The 14,686-nt window shown below is 43.9% G+C and overlaps 1 protein-coding gene across 1 annotated transcript in view; it reads left to right on the top strand.

The window, feature by feature from the left end:
• MSH2 (mutS homolog 2) overlaps positions 1–14,686 on the top strand; it is a 97,587-nt gene that overhangs the window by 72,222 nt on the left and 10,679 nt on the right. The gene's annotated exons all lie outside the window — the stretch shown is intronic.

Raw genomic sequence — 14,686 nt, forward strand, 5'->3', positions numbered from 1 at the left:
ATAAATGGTGATGAGATGATAGGGTATTCATATAGGAACAAAACGAGATTGGATCCCTATTCCATATCGTATAGAAAAATTCACTCCAGTGAATTTTTTACCTAAATGTACAAAGCAACACTACCAAGGTTTTAGTGTTTGTAGTTCTGTAGAAAATAAAATAGAGAAATATTGTTATGACTATAAAAATATAGGAAATAATGAAGTTGGCTTTGGAAAAGATAGTTCTTAAGTCACAAACACCATTCATAAAGTTTGACACACTTAGCAATATTGAAATTAGGAACTTATTTTCATAAAAAGGCATCACAAAGTTCTAAGAGTACAGTTGACCCTTGAACAGCGAGCGGTCTGGGGCACTGACCCCCTGTGCAGTGGAAAATCCACATATAACTTTACAGTCCCTTCATATACACAGTTCTGCATCTATAGATTCAAAACAAATGTGGATCATGTAGTATTGCAGTATGCATTGAAAAAAATCCAAGTATAAATGGACCCACAGAGTTCAGACTGGTGTTGGTCAAGGGTCAACTGTAGATCCATAATGGGAGAACATATTGGTATATAGAATATCGAAGAATTTATATCGATGATATAGAAAGAACTATAAAAATCACTAAACAGACACGATTCTTAACACAACTCATTAACAAAAAGACAACCCAGTTAAAAGGCAAAGGATCTGAATAGATAATTTTCCAAGGAAGATTCGCAAATAGCCAATAGGCAAATGAAAAGATGCAAGATGATATCAGGGAAATACACATAAAAACCACAGTGAGCTGCTACTTCCCACCCATTAGGATACTAAAATCAGATCAGATAAACCAGGATTGAGGATGTGGAGAAACTGGAACGTTCCTACACTGCTATGAAAATGTAAAATGGTGCAGTCACTTTTGGAAAAGTCTGGCATTTCCTCAGTTAAACATAAGAGTTACTAGATGACCCAGTATTTCCATTCCTAGATATATATCCAAGAGAAACATGTTTACACAGAAACGTATGCACAAATGTTTATAGCAGAATTATTTTTTTAATTTTTATTTTTGGCTGTGTTGGGTCTTCGTTGCTGTGCGTGGGCTTTCTCTAGTTGTGGCGAGCGGGGGCTACTCTGTTGTGGTGGGCGGGCTTCTCATTGCAGTGGCTTCTCGTTGCGGAGCACGGGCTGTAGCCATGCAGGCTTCAGTAGTTGTGGCACACGGGCTCTAGAGCGCAGGCTCAGTAGTGTGGCGCACGGGTTTAGTTGCTCCATGTCATGTGGGATCTTCCCGGAGCAGGGCTTGAACCCGCGTCGCCTGCATTGGCAGGCAGATTCTTTTTTTTTTTTTTTTTTTTTTTAATTTTTTTTTTTTTTTTTTGTTGGGTTTATTTATTTATTTTTGGCTGCGTTGGGTCTCCGTTGCTGCGTGCGGGCTTTCTCTAGTTGCAGCGAGCGGGGGCTACTCTTCCTTGTGGTGCATGGGCTTGTCATTGCAGTGGCTTCTCGTTGTGGAGCACGGGCTCTAGGTGTGCGGGCTTCAGTAGTTGTGTCTCATGGGCTCTGGCGGGAGGGCTTCACTAGCTGTGGCGTGCGGACTCTAGAGCGCAGGCTCAGTAACTGTGGTGCACAGGCTTAGTCGCTCCACAGCATGTGGGATCTTCCCAGACCAGGGCTCGAACCTGTGTCCCCTGCATTGGCAGGCGGATTCTTATCCACTGCGCCACCAGGGAAGCCCCGGCAGGCGGATTCTTAACCGCTGCGCCACCAGAGAAGTCCCAGCAGAATTATTTATAATAGCTAAGAAGTAGAAACAATCCAAATGTCCATCAGTGGATTAATGAATGGATGTACAAAATGTAGAATATCCATACAATGGACTATTGTTTTTTTAATTTAATTTATGTATTTATGTATGTATGTATGGCTGCGTCGGGTCTTTGTTGCTGCACGCGAGCTTTCTCTAGTTGCGGTGAGCAGGGGCTACTCTTTATTGCAGTGTGCGGGCTTCTCGTGGTGGCTTCTCTTGTTGGGAGCACGGGCTCTTAGGCACGAGGACTCCTTAGTTGTGGCACCCGGGCTTAGTCGCTCCGCGACATGTTGGATCTTCCCAGACCAGGGCTTGAACCTGTGTCCCCTTCATTGGCAGGTGGATTCTTAACCACTGTGCCACCAGGGAAGCCACATACAATGGACTATTAATTGGCCATAAAAGGAATGAAGGACTGATACATGCTAAAGCTAGGATGAGCCTTGGAAACATTAGTGAAGAAGCCAGGCACAAGAGCCGACGTAATATATAATTCCGTTCTTGTGAAAGTCCAGAATAGGAAAAGGTATAGAAAGGAGGTAGATTAGCATAGGGCTGGCAGGCAGGGCATGGATGGCTAGGGAGGTGATAGCTAAAGGATATGGGGTTGCTTTTTCAGATGAAAATGTTCTAAAATTGGTGATGGTTGCACATATCTGTGAATATACCTAAAAACCATTGAAGGATACACTTTAAATGGGTGCACTGTACAATGTAAATTATATTTCAGACTTTTTAATTTTAAAATTTTTATTGAAGTATAGTTGATTTATAATGTTGTGTTAGTTTCTAGTATACAGCAAAGTGATTGAGTTTTTTATATATATATATCTCCACTCAAACAGAATATAGGTATTCTGTTATATATTCTTTTCCATTATGGTTTATTATAGGATATTGAATTTAGTTCCCTGTGCTATACAGTAGGGGCCTTGTTGTTTGTGTATTTTATATAAAGTAGTTTGTATCTGCTAATCCCAAACTCCTAATATACCCCTCCCCCATGCCCTTTCTCCGCTGGTAACCATAAGTTTGTTTTCTGTGTCTGTGAGTCTGTTTCTGTTTTGTAAATAATTTCATTTGTATCATATTTTAGATTTTACATGTAAGTGATATATGATATTTGTCTTTCTCTGTCTGACTTCACTTAGTATGATAATCTCTAGGTCCATCCATATTGCTGCAAATGACATTATTTCATTCTTTTTTATGGTTAGGTAGTATTCCATTGTATATACAACACCTTTATCCATTCATCTGTCGTTGGACATTTAGGTTGTTTCCATGTCTTGGCACTTGTAAGTAGTGCTGCTATGAACATTGGAGTGCATGTATCTTTTTGAATTATAGTTTTCTCTGGATATATGCCCAGGAGTGGGATTGCTGGATCATATGGCAACTCTATTTTTAGGCTTTTAAGGAATCTCCATACTGTTTTCCTTAATGGATGCACCAAGTTACATTCCCAACAACAGCGCAGGGAAGAGTTCCCTTTTCTCCAACAAAACTTGTTTTAAAAGAAGTTCAGGCACTTTACCCAAGAGGAAATATAAATGATCCATACACATGAAAAGGTCTTCAATCACCAGTCAGAAAAATGAAAATGAAAACTATTCTGGGTTACACCCTCCTGACTCTGCCCTCCCCATCAGATTGACAGTCCTTTAAAATGTGACTATACCAACTATTGGTGGTATTTGTTGATGTGGCACAACACTGCTGGTGAGAATAATTAGCTGGTAAAGTTGAAAACAGACATATGACCCAGCAGTTTTGCTCCTAGGTGCATACTGTGGAGATATGTATACACACTGTACAATGATGGTATACAAGAATATTTGTGATAGACCCAAACTGGAAACAACCCAGCTATGAAAACAAACTATAGCTACACAAAATAACATAGATGGAATCTTAGAAACAGTAAGCAAAAGAAATGACAGATAACAAATAATACCATTTTTCTCCCAATCATATGAAGTTGAAGAATAGGTAAAATACTGTTTAATGGTGCATTCATGGGGGTGAGACGATAAAGAAAAGCAAGAACTTGACTATGTAAGTCGGGAGAGTGGTTGGTGGTGCTGACAGGGAGGGGCTTCTAGAGGGCTTCTGGGGTGCTACAGCATTCTGGTTATTGACCTGAGTGGTGGTTATGCAGGTGCTTGCTTTATGATTATTGCTAAACTCTGCAATTATGTGTTAAGTGCTTAATTTGGCATGAGAACAAATGAAAATTTAATGCCAGTAAACCCTTTAAAATGCTCATCTTGATTTACCACGCTCTTTTTCATCATTGATAATTTAGAGTAAGATACATCAGCTTTTCTGGCTATCAAATGCTTGGGTAGAAGGCAGACTTAACAGAAAAAATTTAAATGTGGACATTTTTATTGGTTTAACAAAATCATGTAGCTGCTTATAAGTGGAAGACTTTTTTATATAATTCAAAAGGCAATTTTAAAATTCTAGTGAAATATTTTATCCCCTGGTTAGCTATGAGCGCGTGTTTTTAGATTGCTGTACAAAAGCATGTATAAAATGGAGATCGGCCCATGGTTTTAGTTGTTAGGGTTACGAGAAATGGAGGGGGGAGCTGTTGATTCTAAGAAAACATGTAGTCTCTCAAGCTCTGATAAATCAGGCTGCTTTCATTTCTCTAAAAGAGACTTAATGTTTAGTTCTAAGATGTTTTTAAAAGTGAAAAATACATAATAGACCCGTTGTTTAAGATGTTTCAGACTTAAGCTGTGCTTATTACATGAATATGCTAATGAAGCAGCCGGCCTCCTTCCTTTTGGAATGGTAGATGTAAAGCAAAAGATAAACTAATTTCTGACCTGTCAAAAGACAGTTGCATTTTAAAATTCTAATTGCAATGTGGCTTGGTTTTCCTTCTCCACTCAAACACGAACTTGGATAATACCAGAATAAAGCCGAATCTATAATTATTATCCAAGATTTAGAACTCAGCCATACTGTTACCATGAAATCTGTTGGCCACATAACCACGTTTCTGAGAAAATACATGGCGTTTTTGCATTTTAAAAAAGTTAGCACTAAGAATCTATCCAAGATGCAATTGTTTTTGTAGTTAGATTTTTTTCCTTAAAATACTCTTTTGAGGGTAAAAATTAGAACAGAAGGAAGATGTTTTAGGATATATTTAAAGAATAACTTTTTCCCTGTAAAATCTCAGTGTTCCACATACTAAGCACATCCTGTTAGACTGCATGAGTATTGAATGCATCTTCTATCCTTAGTCTTACTGCATTTAGGTTTTTTGGGAAGTATGTTTTTACCCACAGCATATGGTATGAGCTGCTGATTCAGTGCTGAGCGGTTCTTTAAGCTTGTTAGTTATATTCTGTTGATTAAGATGGTGTGCAGAATAGTCAGAAGGAAAACCAGTGCCTGGTCTGAAATAAATTAAACCATGTTAATCAGCTTATGGGGAAGAACAAATGAGTAAAGAGAATTTTCATATACAAAGGAAATCTCTATTATTGCCTTCCTAGGGTCGGTCAGTGTGTTTGGGATAAGGAGATAGGGTGTGGCCGGGAGAGATGACGAAAGTGCCCAGAATGCTGCACATATTTTCCGACTAAAACTGGAAGTGGAGCCCAACTTGATAGATTCCTGCGTGATGTTCTCCCCACTCCGCTTCCCTTGATAGACAGAGCCACTGCTTTCTCTTATTATTCTGCTCCAGAATTTACCTGTTTGGCCAGCTTTCAGGTGTCTGTGAACATTGTGGTACAGAGCCAGGGTATCCAGAGGAAGTAGTCCCTTGCAGACACTGTCTCATTGCAGGTAGCAATGCCTCCTGTTCTTTGAGGAGGAAGATGGGGAGCCCTCGCCTTGTCTTTGACACAGCAGCTTTCCCACGGTCCTGGAAGCAACAGTGTTTCCTGTGTCAGACCACATTCAGAACATGATCCAAATTCAATGTATGTTAGCATATTTTTGCTTTGGCGTGTGGTTTGTCCAAACAAGTGCCCACACACATCTTTCATCCAGCTATGTGGGGAACTCAGCAGTGGCATGAATGATACTGCATGCTGGGTGGCCTTCACTGGACCATTCCCATCCTATTTCTAGACTTGGTAAATAGAAGACCAGACTGCTGCTGCCTTTGCTTCACCTCAAAAAGATAAAATTATAAACTCCCTAAAATTGTTAAATTTAGAAGAAAGGATAATTCTGTCAGTGGACAATTTCTTATTCTAGCAAAAGAACAATGGCAGTGAATTTCTCAGCGTTCAGAATCAACCAGTAAATGAAACCATAGGGGTTAACCTGTATTATCACAATATTACTATTGCATTTATTTCCTAGAATTTTGTTGACACTTATTTGTTATAATTAGCAGTCAGTTTAATTTTATGAATAATCTTGATATGTTTTAAAACCAGATTAAGTATAGTTAAATCTGATTAAGGCAATGCAACTACTTTCAGTTCAACCACTAATCTGAAATTTTATGGTGCATCGCCCATCTAGCAAGATGTGTTTTATCAGTTTTTTCTTCACATAATGATCAGGACTTCATGTTTATTATCAATTCTAATGTGATGTTTTATTGCTAAACATTGTTTGGCTTAGCCAAATCCATCATGAAAATGACTTTCCGCATTGAATCCTTAATATTACAAAGTAGATGCATGATTTGGCAACATTAAATACTTTGTGAATATCTGAAAATGGCAAGGTGCTGTGCTGGGCTCCTCAAAAGACTCGTCCTCTTCAGCAATACTGAAAGGTGGGTACTTCTGTTACCTGCGCTTCACAGATGAGAACATCGAGGCTCAGAGGTTGAGTTACTTGCCCCGGGCACCCAACCAGTAAGTGGCAGAGCTGGGGTCTGAACCCCAAGCAGTGTGTCTCCAAAATCCTTACCTTTTTTCTTTGCATTTAAAGGCTTAAAATATTTTTAGGAATCTGAGATGTGCATGTGACAAATTTAATCTTTCTAAATATTATTTAGTGTCAAAATGAGTGATGTCGGCAGTGCAACAGGAGTTAAGGAAGACGGGAGGTGTGGTGCAGACATTAAGAAGTACTATTTCTGTTCTCTGGTGGAAGCTGGTTCTCCCGTGGAAGGCTTCTCTCTCGGGGCTGTGCACACAGCAAGAAGCATCCACCGGGGGCCCTGCCGCCCATCTGGTTCATGGCAACTACATGGCTGCTCTCTGGGGCTTGATACCCCAAAGGAAACAGGAGCTAAGCAGCTGCATTCTTTCAGAAGTTCACCAGTCACCAAATCCCAGCATCTGTCTGGCCAAGGCATTACATTGAACCGTTTGGACAAAGGATTATGTTTAAATGAGAATAGAGACAGCCAGAAGCTTGCAAAATGAGATGGGATTAAATGTCAACAGTGTTTGGAGCAGGACACCGAATCTGGCACGCTCAGATATTCGGATTACTTAACTTGGAGGTTATGTATGTTCTCTCTTGAGCCAGGAAAGTTTTATCCAGCCTGTGGGGAATAACCCTGGAGGTTTTCTCCACTGCTGTGCTCTGAATTCGTGCCTAGTGAGTAAAGTGCTGAGTAAGCCTGCACAGGTCAAGATATGGGTGAGTTAAAGTGAGAGGCAATGTGGCGCATCAGGAAGGCTGCTTGAGTTGGATTAGCCCTTGCTTGGCCACTTAGCTGTGTGACTAGAAACTGCCCCTCCTTGGATTTCCCCTCTTTTGTAATTTAAGGGGTTGGGTTTTTAGAGCTCTCAAATGCCACACCTTCTGGGCCAGGCAGGTGCAGAGTACAGAGAATAGTAGGGTTAAGGTGAATGCCCCAACCTAAAAACAAATGATTTTTTTCATAGGTACTATAAAAGGGCTTAAGCCTTGGTTGCAGTTAGACTAAGCCAGCATCCAAAGAGCCACCCTGAGGTGATACCCGCTCTCCTCAAAGTGCCATGTCAGTCATCTAGCTCATAATTCTCTAATCAGCAACAGAGCACTTTGCTGCTTTATTTTTTATTATTTTTAGCTGTGATCTTAGCAGCCAAGTATGTTGAGGCCTAGAAATATTCATTGATCATGCTTTTCCCTGAAACCCTTTTGGTGGCCCTTTCACTAGAATCAGACATGGAGAAAAAAGGTCCAATGAATTCCAAGCAAATAGGATGGGGGAGTCTGGTTACCTGAGAAGGGAAAGAAAGGCAAGGTGGTCGACCAAAGTGGCACTTTCAAGCCTCTTTCAGCTCCATGAGCTTAAGTCTAGGTTTTGGGGGCAATGGGGATGAGATAAAGCAGGCTGTTGCCTTCAGCATTGGCTATGACTGAAGTAACTTTCAAGATTGAAAAATAGTAGCTTGAAGTAAGTCCGTAAAGCAACCAGGTCGAGGACGGGAATCCCCAGAAGGATGGACTCGAGGAAGAAATGGGACGAGTGGACCTGCCGTGTTTGAGTGCAGTGAGGGGAGCGTGGGGGTGAGTTAATAATAGCTGCAAAGGAAGAGCAATTGAGAAGAAAGGGGGCGGGATTATTAACTCCAGGAATATCAAAACCGTATCATGATAGTACACTGCCTATCCTAACTACAAATTTTACTCATTTAGTGATAAGTTAAACACTGACAAGTGATTTAAGAAAAATAGTAAAACAAACAAACAAACTATATTTGGGATGAAGGGTGTAAGAGAATAAATCTGCCACTCTTTCTGTAAGATAATGTCTAAAATTGGAAAATAAAGAAATAGCAGTATAAGCGTGTTAAAAATATGGAGATAAATGCTAGAGGATTCTAAGAGAGCTGAAAGTGAGCAGGGCAGCATTGAGAGGGGGGACTGGTATTTTTTATTATAAACCTCATGATGCTCCAGTTTGATCTTTTAAAACTATATTGCTTTGATAAAATCAATATTAAATTGAAAATGACTGTCTTAAATCAAGGGCTATCTAATATTACAAAATATCTTCAAGGACCCTTAAAATTGTGACTAAAGACAATTTACTATTAAAAACAAAACATACCTAGGGCTGGGGAGGCAGAGGCAGAAATGGGGAGTGACTGATAATGGTACAAGCTTTCTTTAGGGGATGATAAAAATGTTCTAAAATGAGATCATGGTGATAATTGAAGAACTCTGTAAGTATGCTGAGTTGAATACACAGGCAAACTGGTATGTAAGTTTATATATCAATAAAGCTGTTAAAAATAGTAGCTTCAATAAGATGTAATAATAGCTATGTGTCTGGCACCCAGTTTATTCTCAGCCTGTTAGGTAAATACTATTCATTTTAGAAATGAGGAAGCTGGGGTGTAGAGAAGATAAGCGACTCGCCAAAGATCATCAGACATGAGTAGATTAGGGTGGAAGTTATTTTTCTTTCATGTGAAAGAAATCTGGAGGGAGGAAGACTAGGTAAAGTGGCTCTATGAGCATCAGGGACCCTGATGCTTCAAGCTTGTGTCTCTACTGTGCTTGGCTTCTCTTCCCAAGGTCCCCTCATGGCCCAAGGTGACTGCTGGGGCTCCATCCAGTGCACCCACATTTCAGGCAGCAGGAAGGAGGAATGTGTAAGGATGCTCTTCCTAGCCTTAAGGAATCGTGGACATTGTACACATTGCTTCCACTTATATCTTCTTGGCCAGAATTAAGTCATGTGTCCACACAGAGAAAGCCAGGAAATGGAGTCTTGGCTGTCCTCCCTACCTCATAGCGGGCAGTTGGACCAAACTCATTTTGAAAAGTGTGTTTTGGGAATGGCAAGGATTTGGTGCTTTGGGATGATGATGTTTCTTTCCTCTTCAGCCTACCATCTTCAAAGCCCCACCCTGTCTAAATGTTAATTTATTACTATTATTTAATTTGTTTTTTCTCAAAGCATGTCTTGGCTTCTGTTCTTTCCTTCTCTTTCCCAAATAATAGCTTCTTTGGACTCCACTCTGTTCTGTAAAATCCTGTTTCCATTGAACCCAACTAAACTAAAAACTCAGGACCTCAGCACAGCAGGCATGGAGTAGTTTCTTAGGAAAGACTTGTGCACAGAGCATGAGCTCCCTGGGGACTTGGGTCACTGACACCATGGAGCAGGGACTCTAATGTGGCCCCAGGCAGATACTTCTCCCTCTGTGCCGTCGTGAAGGGTAGCGGAGCACTTGAACATTGGCACAGATGGAACAAGATCACGCTCCACAGGATGCAGAGGGCGGGTGATGTGCCGATGACCTCATGGCTGGTTGGTGGCAGAGCTGTCCTGGAGGGTGAGCCTCCTGGCCCTCCAGCACCTCTGACCACAGAGCTTCTCAATCAGACACTGAGTTCCAGGTGGAGCCACTTCACACAGGGTCATTAAGTAAAAGAGAAATGGATGATAAATTTTTATGTATTCAGAAATTGTTTCTCTCCTCCCCTCCTCTTGGGATTGATTAACTTAGTTGGAAATAATGAACCTGAACTGATTTTTGAGCACCAGGTCTAAGTGGTAATTACTGTACTTGTACCTTGTTTGCAGACTTTGCAGAGACCGTAATACTTGCTAAGATGATCCTTTTCTCTCCCCTACTCTCCCAGTTTTCCCCTTGGTGTGAGAACTGACAAGCCAGAAAATAAATGAGCTGGAAAAAAGAATAGTTTCACTTTTCTAGGAGTTGTGTCCTTTTTCTAAAGGGCAGCGCTGGAAGTGCCATCTTCCCTTTGGGGACGCCATCATGCTTCAAGGACACTCACTGGTGGGCAGGCTCCAGGGCAGAGTAGCCAGTTCAGGACCTACAGTCATTGGCCAGACTCCTTCCTTCCCACAGTCTTGCTGACGGAGGCCTCAGGGTCACCTCCAAGGGTGTTTTGAGGCCATTTCTGCTTTCTTCTGACTTTTCTCAGTAGATTTTTGTGGCTCTCTTAATGATATTGTCTCTCAGACCACTTGGAATCAACCCACATCTATCTCTTGGTTCCTCCTTATGTGAAGTCGACTCCTATTCTCAACTGGCTTCACAGGTTTTAAAGGCAGCCCTTTCTCCAAGTCTCAAGGGTTGGTGGGCAATTCTGTCTACCTAGCGAGGGACATGGAAGCATCACAATCTCCCCTGGAGTTAGTCCGATGGTGGCTCCTGCCCAGATTCTGTGGTCACCAGAGGTCCCAGGTGACAACTCAGAGAGGTCACCATCCCCTGGGAGCCCTGGGGACTTGGCCTCTTACTAGCTTGAAGATGTTCTCTGTACTTCTCACCTGGGCCCTGGCAGCACAACAGCCAAGTAAGAAGAGGCCCAACCTCCTTGGCCTGAAGCTGAGTTGCTTCCTCTGTACATGTAGCTTTTACCCTCTCTGGTTCCTTCCTGGAGCTTCCAGATCCCTGCCATCCCAGCCCCACATTCTCCCCAATAGTCCAGGCAGACTGAGGACCGAGTTCCTGGAGCACCTTCACCACTTCCAACAGTCTGATGCCAGTTCTTCCTCACCCACAAGCAATTTGATCTTCCAGTGATGCCAAGCCCAGCTGCTTCCTGATCTTTGCTCTGCGAGGGCTGGCCTCCAGTCCTGGCTTTGGCCCTTTCCCCTGCCTTTGGCCAGCCCCCCGCTTTAGCTACTTTAGCACCAGCTCCTGCACAGCTTGGGGCTCAGGCTGTGGCAGGGATCCCTTTCCCAGGAGGGCTTCATGTCTTGTCCCTGTGACAGTCCTTGGATGATCAGCGCTTGGGAGGGTCTTCAGACAACTCTGCCACGTTCAAACGCTGGATTTAGATATGAGGAAACCAAGGAACCGAGGCCACACAGGTGGTATGAAGTGGAATTGCTAGGAATGGAGATGCTAAGCAGCTGTGTGCCCCCATCCCAGGGTGGTGTTGCGGGGAGGCTGGACTGGACGTCCTCCACTGAGCCTTCCACAAACTCTAATCCACTTTGACAGTGAGGTGATGTCTGATGTTTTGTCTGTTCACCATCCCCTCCCTCCCCACCTTTCTTGGTGAAGCCCCTCTATGTAGTTCAAAAGGGGCTGCCAGTCACGGGGCCCATTTTCCTGGACACAGAGGTGGGCCAATGAGCCAAGCTTCCTACTAGAGTTTATACACAGATTTGGGGAATGAGGAGCTCTCCTTCCTCCAAGGTAGTTTGGGATGTTGCTTACCCAGAACTGTCTATGGGCATGTCCCTCCCCTCCCTTCATCTTCCCTCACCCACCAGCCATCATCACATGGAGCCCAGCAGCAGCAGGAAAAATAGAGTCAACATCCAGAGAGAGGAGATCTCTTAGATGTTGGTGGGGGAAAGGTGCAAAAGCAGGCTGACCATGTTGCTGTGGTCCCTGGGGTTTCTGAGGGCAGCTCCACCCCTGAGCTCTGAGTCACCAAGCCAACCAATTCTCTTTTGGCTAAGTTACTTTGAGTGCAGTTTCTGTTGCTGGTGACCAAAGAGTCCCTGGATGATTCATGCACAGATTTCGTTCTGAGCCAGAGTGAAAACCCACGACAGCCAACTCCTAATGGGCCTCAAAAGAGACATAAGAGACTTGTGCTTCTGTGAATTATTCAGGCATCCAGTTTAGGGCAACTCTGCTGTGAGTTGTTTTGCAGCATCATGCAGACCGTAAATATGGTTTTGCATACGTGGATTTGAATAAAGTGGGGTTATATCAGTAACATGTGACTGCACCTCTTCCCTAGGCTGTTACTACCAAGAGAAGAACAACCCTTTCTCCACTGTTGTATTTGCACAGCATCCAGCGTATGGCCACATTGGGCACTCATTTAGAATGAAATATATTTATGCAAAAGTCTTTGCTCTGCCTCTGGACCTCAGAACCTTAACCTCATCTTCCACATCTGTAAATTGAGGATAATAATAGAATTTATCTAATATACCTATCTACGAATAATCAGAACTTTTTTGCTTTCAGGTGAGAGAAAGCCAACCTATACCAATTTATACAAAAAGAGACATCTGGGGTCGGAGCTGCTGGAAACTGGAGCAGTGCGGGCTGGCCTCCCTCCCTCCCTCATCCCTGCCTGTCTGGGTGTTGGCCTCGTCCTCAGGTTCCTTCATGTGACGGGGAGGACATGGCCACCAGCAAACAGCAACAGGGTCATACCCTTACAGCTCTCAATCCAGAGAAAAGAGGGCCTCTCTCTTTAGGGTCCACATGTAAAGTCCCAGGAAGGATTTCAATCACCTTGACGTGAGGCAAAGGCTACCAGGGCAGCCCCCCAGAACCATGCAGCATGGGGGAGGGCTTCTTAGAGGAAATGGGGGGCAGTACCATGATGCAAGGAAGTGAAGAAGGGGTGCTGGGCTGAAGAAAAGGGCACATGTCCACACACTTCTTTTTGGAGGCTTGTGAGGATCAGAAGAGACATGACTCGGGAAAAGCGGAGCACAGCGTGTCTGGCTCCTGGCGAGACCTCAATAAGTGTCAGCTGCCGCTAACATGGCCGCTGGAGGGAGGGAGGGGAGGGGGAAGGGGAGAAAGCGGAAGGAACAGGAACAGTGATGTGGCAGCTCTGCGCCTTGCATGGGGGTGGCCAGCTCGTGGCTGAGGGGGCGACACTGCAGCCTTCACTCCACCAGTCGCCCTGGTCTGGCCTTTATCTGCTCAGAGGGGCGTCTGGTTCTTATTACCACAAAGGCCTCTGAGGAGAAGGGGATCTCTGTGCTGAGGCACAAAGAGTGAAAGTGATTCTCAAGTCTGGTAAAGGATGCTGAACTGGGGCATGAATTGGTGGCTGGTGGTGCAGTGAAAGGAGGAAGGGTTTCAGAAAATCATTTTCTAGGAGCCATAAGCTACTGAGCCTGGCTTGGTTTCCAAGTGGAAGTCATCCTAAGGCCTCAGAGGTGTTAGTCAAGGAGGGGGGCACCAGAGAGTGGTTGGCCTTAGCATTCGGGATCCAGGGGAACCCTGTGCCTCCTGTTCTAGGCTGAGGGGACTCCGCTGCGTGTAGACAGCAAAGACGTGGGGGGGGGGCGGTGGGCGGGGGAAGGGAACAAAAACCAATGAACACCTGGCGTGCGCCACGCGTCTCATTTAATCCTCACGCAAACCTGTAATCTACACAAACACGGAAGCGGAGGCTCAGGAAAGGGATACTACTTGCCCAAGGTCACTGAGCTCACGAGAAATGGGAGGACGGTCCCCACCATGCCTCCCGCCCCGGTGAGCTGGCTCCCGGAGAGAGCACCTTCGCAACCAAGCCAGCCGGCTGATGTAGGCGAGGTGAGTGCTTTTCTTACTTACCCGCTAGTAAATGGAGATTCAGAGAGGTGAAGGGCCTTGCCCAAACTCACACAGGTGGTAAGTGGCAGAGCTGGGTCTTCTGTCTCAAAGTCTGCAACCCTAAACAACCCCACTAGCCGCATCGGCAGCATTTTCTCAGCAATGTCTTTGCAGGAATCTTGCGATCAAATTCCTGGTGGGTAGTGGCCTGCAGAGATGATGGGGTGTTTCGTTCATCATGTTGATGGGTCCTTGTTTCTCACTGTGGCAACAAAATTTGTAAGATTTTCCTCTTATCAGCTGAGAAATGCTGCCCCACGCTGTTTATCAGGCACTTTTGTAGGGAGATACTTTTCCCCTAAGTCTTCCAGGGGTTGACTTAAGTTTGGGCAGAGCTCAGGTGGCGGGGAGAAGTTTGTTTTTAACATCTTTATTGGAGTATAATTGCGTTACAGTGGTGTGTTAGTTTCTGCTTTACAACAAAGTGAATCAGTTATACATATGCACATGTTCCCATATCTCTTCCCTCTTGCGTCTCCCTCCCTCCCACCCTCCCCATCCCACCCCTCTAGGTGGTCACAAACCACCGAGCTGATCTCCCTGTGCTATACGGCTGCTTCCCACTAGCAATGTATTTTACGTTTGGTAGTGTATATATGTCCATGCTGTAGGTGTTTTGATGATGGCCATTCTGACTGGTGTGAGGTGATACCTCATTGTAGTTTTGATTTGCAT

This window comes from Lipotes vexillifer, unplaced genomic scaffold (genome assembly GCF_000442215.2).
Source record: "Lipotes vexillifer unplaced genomic scaffold, Lipotes_vexillifer_v1.1 scaffold666, whole genome shotgun sequence".
In the NCBI taxonomy this organism is placed as follows: domain Eukaryota; kingdom Metazoa; phylum Chordata; class Mammalia; order Artiodactyla; family Lipotidae; genus Lipotes; species Lipotes vexillifer.